Genomic DNA, 15,821 nt, shown 5'->3' with positions numbered 1-15,821 from the left:
TGCATGAATAGAGTGTATGAGCAATTATAGCCATTCAGCCAGCTATGTGATGTAATGGAACATAAACATAAATCAAATGTATCTGTCCGTTTGTCTATCTATATATCTGTCTTGCCTGTCATGTAATACATAGCAAGCAATGACCTTATAACTGGGATGTGTGTATTTATAATGTAAATGCAAAACAAGTCAGTGTAATTACAGGTAATGATACAGTACGGCCAGTCGATCAAGGGAGGAAAATCAGGCCGGGGGGGGGGGGGGGTTGCCCCAGGCGACAGGCGGGAGGGCAAACGCCAGGTTATGAGTGACTCAAGTGTGCTTGGGCCCAGAGTCCTGCCATTTCCAGCCGTCCACTCATGGCCAAACGTGTGTCACACCAAGCCAGACACATTTCACTCTAATCACTTGCAGATTCATAATGTCATTTTTTTTTTTTTTTACTGTTTTCATGTGTGATGTTGCCTGAATAGGAAAAGCGGTTTCAGAAAATGGATGGATGCATGTGTAATGTTGCTCCTTGACTGTACCGTGATGTAATTCACTAGGACATAGCTAAACAGTGTTTAATTATTTTGCTATAAACACTTCATACTCAGGTGACCCTAACTCTCCATTAAAACAATGTCAATGATAGACAGAGAGAGAGAGAGAGAGAGAAAGAGAGAGAGAGAGAGATGTCCATCATGGCATCTCTGGGCAGGTGATTTATTTACGTTACGTTAAGTTACTTCATGTTATATTTTCACGTTGATTGCGCTTTGCTGCATAAGAGCTTTTCCACTTTTCCAGTAAAGCAGCTACCAAAAATGTATCTCTAAAACCATTTCTTTGGCCCGCTGCCTGTACATTAGGCGTGAACCGGCTCAGTATGGCAGCGGCAATTATCTTACTGATTGAGCAATTAGTGAGGCCGCTAACAGGTGAGGGAGCGCGTGAATCGGGGCACACAAAGGGCCGGCCCCAGCTCCTGTGTCACCCGCGGCTTTATTGTGCTGTAGCACTAACTAGTTTCCTTGCAGGTACTTAAAGTGAAAAATACCTAGAAACACAAAAGCAAACATGACAATAGACGAACAATCAAGAACATGTATGTATGCTTTCTTCTCATGTTAACGCTCAGACGTTTTCTCAAAGATTCCTATTACCTTAAACAGGTGCCTTCCACTCTGAGAGCTCATGTGTCAGGGCCGAGCCCATATATGGGCGCTAATAAAACAACAATGGATATAAACAAGGAAATGCAAGCCATTGCTTCAGAAAAGAAAATTATTTTTAAAACTGTAGATAAAACTGTAGGCAGGTTCCCATAATTCCATTTTTTCACAGGTTCTAGAGCCCCCATTCCAACCCCCCCCTCCTTTTTAAAATGAAGCCTTCTAACAGGTTAAAAAATATGAAAAACACAAGTGTACGAGCATCACATTATTTTGATACAGCTATCTGTTTTATAATGCCGTGATTTACAGTCCGCTGGAAGAAATTGGTAAAAGCGAGTACATTTTTTATTTTGGTTATTATTTCTATTCTGAGATGATTATGCCAGTTATTACTAAAAAATATTATGTACAAGTTTGTGAGAAATCAAAGCCTGTTTTGGTCTGGGAACAGACCGATGTTACATGGGGAATTCTCAGAGGAGCAGAACTGTATTTTTGCAGTTCCCCTTTTAAGGGATGGAGAGGAGGGGCGGGGTGGGAAGGAGGGAGAGGCGAAAGGGCAGGGGGTTTAGCACGAAAACAACTGCTGCAACTGCATGAGCGCACACTGAACACAGATGGTGAGCTTCTTTGCAGAAGGAAGCTTCTCAGCGCCTCGGGCTGGGTAAGGTCAGGTCATGACCAAAAAATAAAACGCTACCTCTCCATTGTACTCCTCAGCTTCTGCCCTGCCTCCTGGCAGTATGCATTATTAAATTGATATTCATCCGGGGTTTGAATTTAAAAGACACAGAAGTTCTTTAAGAAGGACAGGTGTAGGTTTGATCCACGCTGACAAACCTAGTACACATAATTATACAAGAACTACACATTATTTATCTTTTAAAAGATGTAATTCGACCTACTTTGGAAAAAGGGTCATATTACTTCTCTTTTTGAGTGCTGCTAGACTTGAGCTAGACTTTTTTTGAATAAAATTTGTTCTTTCTCCTTGTTTTGTTGCATATATAAGATTTTTTGTACATGGAGTGGCTTCTTCAGTAGGGCAGCATGGTGTTTTAGTCAGTAGCACAGTTATTGTCAGGATCGGTCCCTGCCTCATCCCATCCTGTTCATTTCCCCATATGGCCAGCAGGTGTCGCTGGCCATTCCGTTTGTTCCTCTGTGTTTAGCAACTTCACTATTTGTAGTGTTTTCCCCAGCTGCCCATGCTGCCACATGGTTGAATGGGCTCAGAGTGCATCCCTGTAATGAAGTTTGTACCATTGTAGTGGATATTTTGAGATGTCGTGCCCCAACACTTTATCTTTTCATTCTATGTTTATCACATTTGTTGTGTGTTTGTATTTCTGTATCGATTCTAGTTTTGCATCCTTCCCCATGTCTAGTTTCGTAGTTACGTCCTGCTCCTTGTCTCATAGTGTATGTATGTTTAGTGCCTTGTAATTGTTAACAGTCCGCACCTGTCACTCGTTTAGTCTTCATTACCCATGTATACTGTATATGTGCCGGCCTGTGGCCTGTTACTCTGTTAGTCATTGTGTGCTAGTCTCTCACGTGTTATCTTAATGTGCAGGTGTTATATGTGGTTCTTGCTTGGATTTCCTTCAGCACTTCCCCGTGTTTAAATATTGCTATTTCTCATTTAGAGTTCCCATCATTGTTTTGACCCCCCTTTTTTTCTAGTGTAATTTTTGTTCAGTTTATAAGAAAGAGACCCTGGTTCCTGAAAGCTGCTCTGTGCATCGTCACTCCTTCCCTGAGGTTAAGGGGGGGATGTGAATTCCACTCCTGCTCTCCTTGTGTTGTGCTGACTTCCTCCCACAGACATGCAGTAAGGTGAACTGGTTTCTGTAAATGACACACAGTGTGTGAATTTCTGCACGTGTGCCCTGTGAGGGGCGAGCAGGAAGATTAATGGATTCTTAAGTATTCTCAGTGTTAATTACAATCAGAACAATAATCACTTGTTTCATCTACAAATGCCAGCTCATTTAGTCGCATTTAGCTTTGAAGTCATGGAATATACAAGTTTCTTCAGGAAAATGTGTACGAATCATTACACTGAAATACGAGGAAAAAAGACACAAAAACATTCAGTTTTCAATGAGTCATATATAATGTAGAACACCTTGTAGTTTTCAAACAAAATCCATGGTATACACCCCCATACTGGAAGTTCAGATGGTTTCTTCCTGTTCCCTGGCTGCTTAGGGACACCTGTGTCTTCTGGGCCCGGCAACAGGCGTGTCCCACCTATTACTCAATGGTATCGCTACTGCAGGTGACTTTGAAGAAAACCTAAGGGCACAGTGCCGAGAAAAAGCAGAACCGTATTAATCTGGGGAAGAAAAAGGCACCTTCACCCTGACACACGCATTATTTCGCGATCTCGTTCCCGTGCCCGCTTTCGTCTGGCAAGTCTGGGACTATGACCAAAAATAAATGGTTTGAGTTGTTGGCAGTGACCGAGGCCTCAGACTGTCGCTTTGAAAAACGACAGTGTTGCACGAATGTTTGTGATACATTAGGAGGGAGTAGGAGATATGCATCACTGTGGCCCCCGGGGACATCAAGATAGCTTTATCAGTTACCCTCCCGAAAGCCAAGGATGAATAGAGGTTGAGCGGCAGAATTCAACACCGACCAGAGTACAATTTGCAATTTCATGGCCAATGCAATCTGCAATCAAAACAATAAAACTCAAACGGCACACAAAGTCTTTAGAAAGAGGGCATAATGAAAGGTAATAAAAACATGTTATATAACTGAACATTACACATGCCCTATTCAAACAATCTGTGTATACATAAAACGTTCAAAATGACACTGAGGCACCCCAATTTATCACCCGTGTTTTCCTGCCAGGCTTGTGTACACATTGCATGAGCACGCTGTACCTTAAGGTCTGATGTGAGGAGCCGCATGTAGGATTGTACAGAAACATGACCTCCCAAGGGCTTCTGTGATGGCGTGTTTATAAACTGTGCTCCAGCAGTTAAGTCCTATAGAAACCTCGACTGTAGGGGGGACTCGACAGTCTCTTCAGCCTGGGCCAAGAGTCTGTACTGCAGAGGCACCATACAGCTGGTCACAACTACACATGTGGTCCTGCTGGCCTGCTGGACCATCAGTAGAAATTGTTCTGGACAAATAATATAACGGCGAGAGTCGAATAATGTTGACAGCTTGAGATATTTTCCATTTAGTTTCCCCAATCCAGTTGTAAATATACAATTTTTTTTTTATTACAGCTTCTCCTGCAATGTCTCACTTCTAGCAGGTTCAGCACTTGTGTTCGACAGAACCCTGAGTGACTTGAATCCTCTGATGTGCCACATTTCTGTCACCGAGACAGGCTCCGTCCAGTCTGAGAGGCGGCCTGTCCAGGTGAGAAGTGCAAAGTGAATTTAAGCATTCCATGGACCTATTTTCAAATAATAGAAGCCAAAAAGGAAAAAAAATGCTTATTTGGATTTTTAGCATTTATGCTTTATGAGAAAATAATTATTCCATACTAATGGCCCAGGCTGTAAATACCAGCAACACTTCAAAAAAATGTATTAATACTATGGAATAAATTGAAGTTGGAACACAAAACCGTCAATAAAATGCAACAGCTTCTCTCAGATGGTGACCCCCTCAACTTCTGAAAGGGCATTATTTCGAACTGGAGAACATTTAGAAAGCCGAAGGGTGATAGGACATTTGGCCTTCAAAGCTTAACTAGGAGGACCGAGTAACTAGGGAAACACAGAGAAAGAGTGTTGGACAAACTTAAAAACCCGCTGTCACAGTCCCTAAATCACACTGTGGAAGTCAGAAGACACCGTCTAGTCTGAGCGGAGTCCTAAATGCAACACACATGTTGCAGGGGCCCTCGGCCAACCGCTGCCACACCAGAGCTGTGGGATGCAGTTTTGGGGCGACCCAAACTCCAACACGGGTGGCAAAGGATGGTTTGCTCACAGCCATCCGCTCCTTTGATCTCAGTTCATTGCAGTTTATGGCGAGTGAGCCAGTGGCTTGCATCAGGGCAAAACGACAGCAAAGGCGAAGGCCAGGAAACGTGTTTCTCTGTCTAATGTGACCACGGGAGCAGAAGATACTTCCGTGTTTTAATACGACTCAAACGTAGCTGTCATGTGACCCAATATGCGTTTTTATTCTAGTATACTAACATCCATCTATCCATTCTGCATAACCATACATCCTCGTTGGGAAGGCGGCGAGCTCAGAACCAATCCCACAAAGCACAGGGCAAGGATACCAGTCCATCACGATGCTGGCAGTGTTTTCGGGACTCTGTTTCACTTAAACCGCATGTTGCTGGACGGCGGGGGGGGGGGGGGGGGGGACCCACACAATCACGGGGAGAACATGCAAACTGCAAACGCACCGAGTCAGGGGGAGCAGGGATCAAACCCACAGCCCAAGCCACGCCGCTAACCACCCAGCCACTGCTGAACTATTGACGTTTGCATTGTAATAGTCATGGGAAGTGGAATAGTTTGTAAAACATAAAAGAGGGTAAAACTCAAAATATACTGTGAGCTACGGCATTCTGTCACTGAAACTGATGCCTGTTCCATTTCCCCCATGACACCATTTCAGTACATTTTTCTTCACTGGAGTGAACTGTGATACTGTAATTTACCTGCTGCACAGTGTCGGGTATAAAGTTGTATCGGTGCTAAAGGCGAGTCAGTCCTCAGCTCCGTTCAATGCACACAGTCTCCTTTGGTGTCCATGGGGACCGGTGTCATGGCAACAAATCCTTTTATGCTTTTAATCACCTCCTGAACGGAAGCGAAATTAATTCCTTCATATTGCAGCTACACTTAAAATCACAGTTCAAATTTGGAGGAGACGTGCATAAATTCAGTTTTGATGGGTGGCCTTTTGTGTTTAATTCATATTTGTAATAAACTTTAGTGGTAATTAGATGAATGTGGATGAATTCACAGAAAAAAACCTCAAATCACGCCCAATACTCAAATAGGTCTGGGGTACAAGTATGGTACACGGTATATTGACTGTCAGATAACTCCTGGCTATCTAATAAAGTCAATTAATCCTTAATCTTGTGGTGCAGACGACGAGACTGGTCACTGCAAACTGCGGTAAGAGCCGTTGCAGTTATGACGGAGAAATCTTCTCATTTAAGCTCCTTGTGTTGTGCGAAAGCCAGTTTCCATGGATACGGGTCCCCTGAACCAATGGAGTAATTTCCTGCTGTCTTCAAATCAAGCTTTAGGAGTTTAGGGCACAATACACTATGTTTGGCTACTCGCATGTTGCTCCGACCTTGTTAAAGACACTTATTCAGAGAAAGTGCAACATGTAAGTCATGGAGGTATGAATGCCGCTTTGGGTGTTTCTGCATCAGGAGGCATTCAATACGCACAGAGTTTATGGTGCCTGAGACTGGCACAGCTCCCGATTTCATGGGGAACACAAGCTGCGTGCCAAGAGATAAAAAGGCGATGCTGTAAATCACATTGATCACCATGATGTAACTACCCGCACTTACATTTCACTCTGCCAGATGGTTGAACGGAAGAGCAGCTCAAAACTAAGATGTTTTTCTGCATAAAATGGGAATTTTTCAAAGGGGGACTCGATCTAGACTATTTAAATAAAGCTACATTAAATCTAAGATTTTTTCTAGGAAACGTTTTCAAAACAGTGTAGCAAAAGATGAGTGACTGGAAACTGAAGTGCATTTCTACATGTAAACGTTTGTGACTGAAGTACTTGTGTGTGTCTCTGTGCATGGCATGTGTGTACCGTGTGTGTCTGTGTGTGTGCATGCGCGTGCACGCGTGTCCTGTCCTTCTACATGCCTTTTATATTTCAGGTCGCCATACTGTGAAAGGAATAGGTGGCCTTTCTATATATTGAAATTTTTCCCTTGTTTAATTCTATCATTTAATTAACATAAAAGCTCAAGGGGGATTTTTGCTGTCTATCATTCAGGATTTGATTCTGTTCTGTCTGATATATTCCCGGAAAAATGAAGCTGGTGATTCTACACCTTTTGACATATTCCCAGACAGCTGAAGCTGGTGATTCTGCATTGTCTGACCTCTTCCCAGACAGCTGAAGCTGGTGATTCTGTGATGTCTGAGCTCTTCCCAGACAGCTGAAGCTGGTGATTCTGTGCCGTCTGAGCTCTTCCCAGACAGCTGAAGCTTGTGATTCTGTGCTGTCTGACCTCGTCCCAGACAACTGAAGCTGGTGATTCTGTGATGTCTGAGCTCTTCCCAGACAGCTGAAGCTGGTGATTCTGTGATGTCTGAGCTCTTCCCAGACAGCTGAAGCTGGTGATTCTGTGCCATCTGAGCTCTTCCCAGATAGCTGAAGCTGGTGATTCTGTGATGTCTGAGCTCTTCCCAGACAGCTGAAGCTTGTGATTCTGTGCTGTCTGACCTCGTCCCTGACAGCTGAAGCTGGTGATTCTGTGATGTCTGAGCTCTTCCCAGACAGCTGAAGCTGGTGATTCTGTGATGTCTGAGCTCTTCCCAGACAGCTGAAGCTGGTGATTCTGTGCTGTCTGAGCTCTTCCCAGACAGCTGAAGCTAGTGATTCTGTGCTGTCTGATCTCTTCCCAGACAGCTGAAGCTGGTGATTCTGTGCTGTCTGACCTCTTCCCAGACAGCTGAAGCTGGTAATTCTGTGACGTCTGAGCTCTTCCCAGACAGCTGAAGCTGGTGATTCTGTGCTGTCTGACCTCTTCCCAGACAGCTGAAGCTGGTAATTCTGTGATGTCTGAGCTCTTCCCAGACAGCTGAAGCTGGTGATTCTGTGCTGTCTGATCTCTTCCCAGACAGCTGAAGCTGGTGATTCTGTGCTGTCTGACCTCTTCCCAGACAGCTGAAGCTGGTGATTCTGTGCTGTCTGACCTCTTCCCAGACAGCTGAAGCTGGTGATTCTGTGCTGTCTGACGTCTTCCCAGACAGCTGAAGCTGGTAATTCTGTGATGTCTGAGCTCTTCCCAGACAGCTGAAGCTGGTGATTCTGTGCTGTCTGATCTCTTCCCAGACAGCTGAAGCTGGTGATTCTGTGCTGTCTGAGCTCTTCCCAGACAGCTGAAGCTGGTGATTCTGTGCCGTCTGAGCTCTTCCCAGACAGCTGAAGCTGGTGATTCTGTGATGTCTGAGCTCTTCCCAGACAGCTGAAGCTTGTGATTCTGTGCTGTCTGACCTCGTCCCTGACAGCTGAAGCTGGTGATTCTGTGATGTCTGAGCTCTTCCCAGACAGCTGAAGCTGGTGATTCTGTGATGTCTGAGCTCTTCCCAGACAGCTGAAGCTGGTGATTCTGTGCTGTCTGAGCTCTTCCCAGACAGCTGAAGCTAGTGATTCTGTGCTGTCTGATCTCTTCCCAGACAGCTGAAGCTGGTGATTCTGTGCTGTCTGACCTCTTCCCAGACAGCTGAAGCTGGTAATTCTGTGACGTCTGAGCTCTTCCCAGACAGCTGAAGCTGGTGATTCTGTGCTGTCTGACCTCTTCCCAGACAGCTGAAGCTGGTGATTCTGTGATGTCTGAGCTCTTCCCAGACAGCTGAAGCTGGTGATTCTGTGCTGTCTGATCTCTTCCCAGACAGCTGAAGCTGGTGATTCTGTGCTGTCTGACCTCTTCCCAGACAGCTGAAGCTGGTGATTCTGTGCTGTCTGACCTCTTCCCAGACAGCTGAAGCTGGTGATTCTGTGCTGTCTGACGTCTTCCCAGACAGCTGAAGCTGGTAATTCTGTGATGTCTGAGCTCTTCCCAGACAGCTGAAGCTGGTGATTCTGTGCTGTCTGAGCTCTTCCCAGACAGCTGAAGCTGGTGATTCTGTGCTGTCTGATCTCTTCCCAGACAGCTGAAGCTGGTGATTCTGTGCTGTCTGACCTCTTCCCAGACAGCTGAAGCTGGTGATTCTGTGATGTCTGACCTCTTCCCAGACAGCTGAAGCTGGTGATTCTGTGCTGTCTGACGTCTTCCCAGACGGCTGAAGCTGGCGATTTCTTTGAGTCACTGGACTTGGTCACGGTTCCATAGAATGAGGAGCAAACATTGGTCCTTCTGGGGTGCTGGAGGGGCCATTCCCAAGACTTGTTTGCTCCTCCTGACTGCTCTGGGAGGGGGGGGTTTCCATAACAGGGTTGCACCCCCCCCCCCCCCCCCCCCCCCCCACGAGCAGAGCATAATCGCAGCTGGCCGCATGGTAGGTTCTTAAATGTATCCTGCGGCCTTGGGGTTACTGCCAAATTTCAGCCTGCAAACAACCCACCGGACCTGGGGATGATCACTCGCCCCGAAAGAGAACAAAATTACGCTGCACGCCACTGTGCAGTGTGTGTGTATCACTATGAAATGAGGCTGAACATCTTGTTTTGCATGGCGGCGCCATGACGTAACCTCCCGCCTCCCGCCTCTGCCCGCTGCCCCCTCCCCCTTTTCCTCTGGGGTCCCCTCACAGACATGAGCTAAGCTGCAATAAAGTCCCTAAATTATAAAAAGTTGATGATTCACTAATGATGAACAAAAATAACATCAGTATTTCACTTATGTTATTCGTTACCTGCTCCTTAAGTAGTTTTATAGATTTTGTAGGTTTATAGATTTGCTAGATAGTAATAGATAGAGTAAGTACAAAAGCAGTAATTTGCTTGAAATTATGACTTACTTTGGGGTTAATTAATACATTATGCAATTAAGGCATTAAGAGTTGATTCATGATCAATTAAGAGCAAAATAGTATGTTATTTGTGCACTCTCAAGTAAAGTGTTACCAATTCGTTTGAAAAAATTAGCCGATAAATGTGTGCATGGCCAGTAATGGACAGGTGGTACCGAAGGTGGATGGAGACTGCAATGGCATGAACATGAATGATGAAAAATATGTTAACGGTTAAACTTAAAGGGAGCGTCATATCATCGGACTTAAAGAAAAGAATTATCACTGTAAACCTACAGCAAGATCCTTACGCCTTTAGAAAGGAGGTCAGCACTGCTTCTTATTCTGCGCTACGGAAATGAAAAGCTGTTGGCGTGACTCCAGGCCGCGTGCGTGGGAGCAGCTATTGTTTGTGTCTCCAAGGAGTTGCGTCTCCGCCGGCATCAGCCGCCCCTGTCAGCGCCTGCGTGCCCGACCACCCAGCAGCAGGACAGAGCAGCCAGGCATTCTCTGCTTTCTACGGCGAGCGTCACGTTAAAGGGAAGCAGCCGGCTGTGCACCGAGGCCTGCGAGAACGATGAAAGGCTACGAGCAGATGACAGACACTGTAACCGCATATGGAGCGTCCTACAGTACTGCAATACTCTGCAGTGTTAAAGGGAAATTACACTGGAAAACCACAACTGAATATTACCAGCTTGATTATATCCTAATGGAGCAGTACCTTATGAAGTAAATCATGCAGATAGGCAGATTTGGGACTGCCAGACTAGTCCAATCAATGGCAGCACAGTCCAAATCTACATTCCTGGAACTGTGAGGGGGGAATGGGATCCCCCTCACGGATCTGTACTCATATCTTTGTAGGGTTGTGGGGACCGTCCAATCATCTCTATGGATCACAATACCAGCCCTAACCAAACAAAATACAAGTCTTTTGCCATTTTTAGTGTTTTGATTGCAGTCACTAATTTTTATTAAATTGAATTGACTGAAAAAATTGTCAGTACAGCACCAAAATAACAGGTTTTTTTAATGACATTTTATGGACGTTTGGTTCCCAAAATGCAGTGGACACCTGAACTGCACACACACACAAAGAAATTGAGGGACCACAGGAAAGCAAAGGCCATTGGCCGGTTTACACTGAATCGTGAGATGTGGTTTATAATGAATGAATGGATGTAATCATTTCCGGGAAGAGAAACAGGAGACTGTCTACTGAGGAAGGATGCGTCACAACAACGACAGTGACCAATCCACCACCATAGTTAGCTACGAGCTAACTGACCAAACGGGACCTGAGATTTTCCCGTACAGACTGATCACAGAAAATCTGAAGGTAGACAGCTTTAACAGAAATATAGCAGTGAAATCAGATCATTTTTGTTCTATTGCATAGATAAATCCCTTTTAACTGGGGGCTGGCAAAGTAATTTGTTCGTTTCCACTCAGCTGTAATGCAGAGCGAGATCTCATATGTGAAGGAAGGGAGTGAGACCCGGGTCCTACAGAAGCCAAGGCCATCCCACCTGCGGCCTCGCTGCTTCACAAATCACCCTTTATATCAGCCAATCACATGCTTTATCCAGACTAAGCGTCGGGCAGCATAGAATCAGGGGCCCCTTGGGGGGGGGGGGGGCTGCATATTTGGATCAATATGGAGCCACTGCTGGGAGGTGGGGTCACGACTCAGCAAGGCAGTTTGTGCTACCTGGCTCTCTTCCACCGGGCCGTGTAAGATGATGAGGTCGAGCAACCCCAGACTTGACAGGGATCCATGGTGCTGGGGGGTGGGATCAGCAGCCATTCGAGCATCAGTGGTGCGCATCACCGGGGGGGCCGTTCTCAGCGAGATGCACTGCATTTCCAGAGAGGGGTCGGTAGTGTTCCACCAGCCATCTCTCCAGGAAATTTTAAAAAATTCTGCACAGTATTGAGAAATGTGACTGAAGTGTTGGAAACCAATAAAGACTCATTTTGTGGAGCAATCACATCACATGTAATCTATCCCCTAGCCTGTGCCTTTCCGGGATCGGCACCAGGTCTGCCCCGTCCCGGACCTGTCAGCGCATGTAAGGAATGCACCCAATTTAAACAGATATTGACGGTACCCGCCGGAAAACAGGCGATGCCAGGAGAATGGCGGCTCGCCAGGATGGGCTTCAACACGGCGGCATTTCTCTTCATCGCCCAGCTCGAGGAGCAGCAGAGGTTGTCTCACACAAGGGTTTTTAGTCAATGAAATCCCCAGTGATGATTTTATTTTAATTAATGTGACACCCCAACACTGGAAACTGCCTGAGCTGTGCTCATTTTTACACAGCTTTGCTTCAGGGCCATTCAAAGCAAAGATCTCGTGACATTTACCGGCATATTAAACTTTGCCTTCCTAATTCGTACATTTAAGATGCCCTCTTTGGTATCATGCATGATCCATCTTCAAGAGGATGTGTCCTCAGCTCCATCAAGAGGACAGCAGGTGAAAACTATCTGTCTATAAATAGATCGAGCTCATCGCTGCTCACGTTTCACACTACGGGGCATGTTTCACTCTGGACACTGCAAGATAATCCTGTTGGAGTTCAGATGAGCCTTATTGGTCCCAATCCACACAATGATCTCAAAATGGGGGTTGGGGGTGTGGCTGCCGGTCCTGCATGCTGGGTATGACCGACAGGCCGATGTAGCAGACCGCTGTATGTTCTTACCACGTTCTACAGGTTCCTGCAAACCCGAGGCATGCACTTTGGCAAACGATTGTCTCGAATCTGCTCATAGGGCGTGATCATGGGCAAATGTGCCAAATGACAGCCTGAAATCCTTTCCAGCCCACCCTCTGCTTCCTGTGGTTGAAAGATGAAGGGCTGGCATTGAACAGAGGTGGGGAACCTGACCCATGGAGGGCCGCTATGGGTGCAAGTTTTTGGGATGGCCTCTCAATCAGCCAATAACAGTGGGTCCCCAAGGCTGGAATTGAGAAATACTGCTTTCTTATTGGCTGATAGAGAGGTCATCCCAAAAACTTGCACCCATAGCGGCCCTCCATGGAACAGGAATGATAGGGTACGAAAGGTCTTTATAAAAATTTGCTCATTAACAAATACAGTATTCTTGATGTCTCTACTACACTATATAGCCAAAAGCACACCAGCTTACCCTCATCTCATTACGAAACCAAAGGTATTAATATGAAATTGATCAGTTCACTGTTGCTTTAATAGCCCCTACTTTTCTGGCAAAGCTTTCCATTGATGTTGGAGAATTGTTGGATTTGTTCCTATTCATGTTGACTATTGTCATGTTGGGTCTCTTTCTGTGAGTATGTGTGGCATAAAACTTCACAAATGAACTTGCTCCCAGATGTGTTGCCTATCACAATCACTTCACTTGTGTTTGAGAAAAAACATCTCTAGCAGGGCATAAATGTGGCAAGCTAACGTGTTGGAAAGATGGTGTCCTACCACGTGGAAAGTCACTAACCTCCCCTGTACAACAATCACCCATTCTGCTGATGATATTTGTTGCAAAAGATTTGCATAGCTTTGAGCTTAATTATACAAATGTCAGCAGTGGGTGTGGATTAAATACGAAATTCCTCTGATTATGGTTTCCACATACTTTTGGTCATATAGTTTATCATCATTATATGCTGTATATTTGTCACCATTATATATACACATCTCATTATATAGGCAGAGGATGGATGAATAGATGAGGATGGAGATGTTCTGTGTGCTATGCAGAAATGCATCTTACATACGAAAAAAAAACAGCTGCAGTCAAAAATGGGCCCAAAACCTACATATCTGCAAATCAACTAGTTAAGCATAAACCAGTATTACATTTGGCTCTGTATTTTGCTGATAAAGGCAGGTATGGAATTTGTAAAGGGGTATTTCCCTTCGGGGCACAGGAATATTTATGTTATGGCAGGGCCTGGCAGAGGAGAAAGATCCACGGATTGGCACACGGCAAACAGGACTTTGTTAACAAAACAGAACACAAAGGGGAAACCACAAAATAAGAGGGACCACGAAGGGTAAGAAACCAAAGTGGGCAAACAAGAACTAAAAGTAGGGAAACTGGGAGCCCTCCTAGGGGAAACCACAGCTACACACACAGAATAGCAACTACAATGACTGACTGAAGAGACGAACAAAGGCAGGCACTTAAATATACTGATCACAACGACTAACAACTGGCAGGAGTGGCCATACAGAACTATGGGCAACGAGGAGCAGCTGAGGTCAATTAACAGGTATGGTAGGTTCAAACTCCAAAGGAAACAAAACAAGGAAAACAGACCATAATACTGGGACTGAAGCTGCAATACATACACAAGAAAACCAAGAGAACATAAAATAACAAATTTTATATAAAAAAAAAGCAACTAGCCTTGAACCCGCAATGAAAGGGAGCCAACCAAACAGTGGCCAACCACTTAACCCATAAAGCGACATGGTGACCCAGGGAATAGGTAAGCGCACTAGGGACTAAGGGGCTACAAAAACAAAGGAAGGAACAGGATGGCCAGTGACACCTGCTGGCCAGACAGCAACAAGACACATGGCTCAGGGCCAGGCCGGCATCGATCCTGACATATTTATGTGTGAGATATCCCTTGTGACAAGAACACGATTAGCCCTGAGCTGTCTGCAAAGAAGCAGACCACTCCTGAGCTTCTGTTAGAGCCAACAAATTACTCAGAGCCCAGCCCCCACACTCGCCTCCCCACCGAGGGACCAGGCGGATTATACTTACATTTCCAGCCGGCCAGAAGCACAGGCACTCAATCCCCTCCATCTAAGGAACATATGCATTTGTAATTAGAAAATATCCCCCTGCAGTGCTCCGCCCTTCTCTCTGAGTGGAGGAGAACCCAGGCCTGACAGCTTAATCGCAAATGTCATTGTTTATAAAGTCATCATTGTCCAACTTGGGAGGTTCATTACTCCTTTTTTCTCGGTTGTGTGACAAAGTTCCTGTTCTAAAACAGAATGTTCTGGAAATACAAATGCATTCAAACATGCATCCATGTGTCTACATGTGCACACACAGTGTGGAAGAATTCCTTACAGGAAGGTAATGCATTCCTGGGCATGTTTTCCTACTTTGGGAATGTTTCTATATAAAGAAAGGATTGGGGCTGGTACTGTATTTCCAATCTGTGGAAGTGAGCCCCAGAAAACAAATATCCCATAATCATCCTCAATTACTTAATCAGTTTCTAAATGTAAATGGGCGAGGGGGGGGGGGCATCCAAATATTCTCTTACCTTATATCTCAGGTGGACACCTACAGCATAAGGAGATCCCTGCCCCCCTCACCCCTCGAGCAGTTACCCAAGCTAACGTGCGACAGACATCTCCCTGCAGTGCTCCGCCCTTCTCTCTGAGCGGAGAAGGACCCAGGCCTGACAGCTCAATCGCAAATGTCATTGTTTATAAAGTCATCATTGTCCAACTTGGGAGGTTCATTACTCCTTTTTTCTCGTTTGTGTGAGAAAGTTCCTGTTCTTTTCCGTCAAATACTCCTCCCACATTAAAGAGGAACATAATACAAACGGCTTTTAAAAGGATTAATTTGCACATATTTATTTCAGGATATTTTTTTCCCTCCTGAATATTCCTGTACTGTGCCGCTGAACATACACAGCACATTGTGAAGTTACAGGTGTCAAATTATACTGTCGCACTGCAACAAAAAAAAATATGAAAGGGGCAGAAAAGGGAGTATGTTACACTAAATGTTTCCCTCCAGCAATTTCTACAACAGGTTCTCTGGTTCCCAGAGTGTTGTCAGCTATCTCCGGCCCCCTGAGACTGACATATGGCCAGACTGAATTTACCAGGGATCCCGAAATTTCTGACTAATCTCAAACTCGGCCGCCCACAGTCACATGGCGCTAGACGGGACCGCTGCTGTTTTTCCCTTCAACCAGCAGGTCCGGTCCGTGCAGCTAATGGCTCGTTCAGAAAATGCACTCAGATCCAGT

At 45.3% G+C, this 15,821-nt stretch overlaps 1 long non-coding RNA gene across 1 annotated transcript; it reads right to left on the bottom strand.

The window, feature by feature from the left end:
• Window positions 1-3,279: 3,279 nt before the first annotated feature.
• On the bottom strand, window positions 3,280-15,218 carry LOC125706375 (uncharacterized). Its single transcript, XR_007381984.1, has 3 exons — window positions 15,102-15,218; window positions 14,588-14,629; window positions 3,280-3,461 (listed from the first exon to the last, which is right to left on the bottom strand). It is a non-coding gene; the product is annotated as an uncharacterized LOC125706375 (long non-coding RNA).
• Between the last annotated feature and the right edge of the window lie 603 nt (window positions 15,219-15,821).

This window comes from Brienomyrus brachyistius, chromosome 13 (genome assembly GCF_023856365.1).
Source record: "Brienomyrus brachyistius isolate T26 chromosome 13, BBRACH_0.4, whole genome shotgun sequence".
NCBI classification, from domain to species: Eukaryota; Metazoa; Chordata; class Actinopteri; order Osteoglossiformes; family Mormyridae; genus Brienomyrus; species Brienomyrus brachyistius.
Note: the sequence above shows the minus strand (reverse complement) of the source record. Positions and strands in the feature narration are given on the sequence as shown.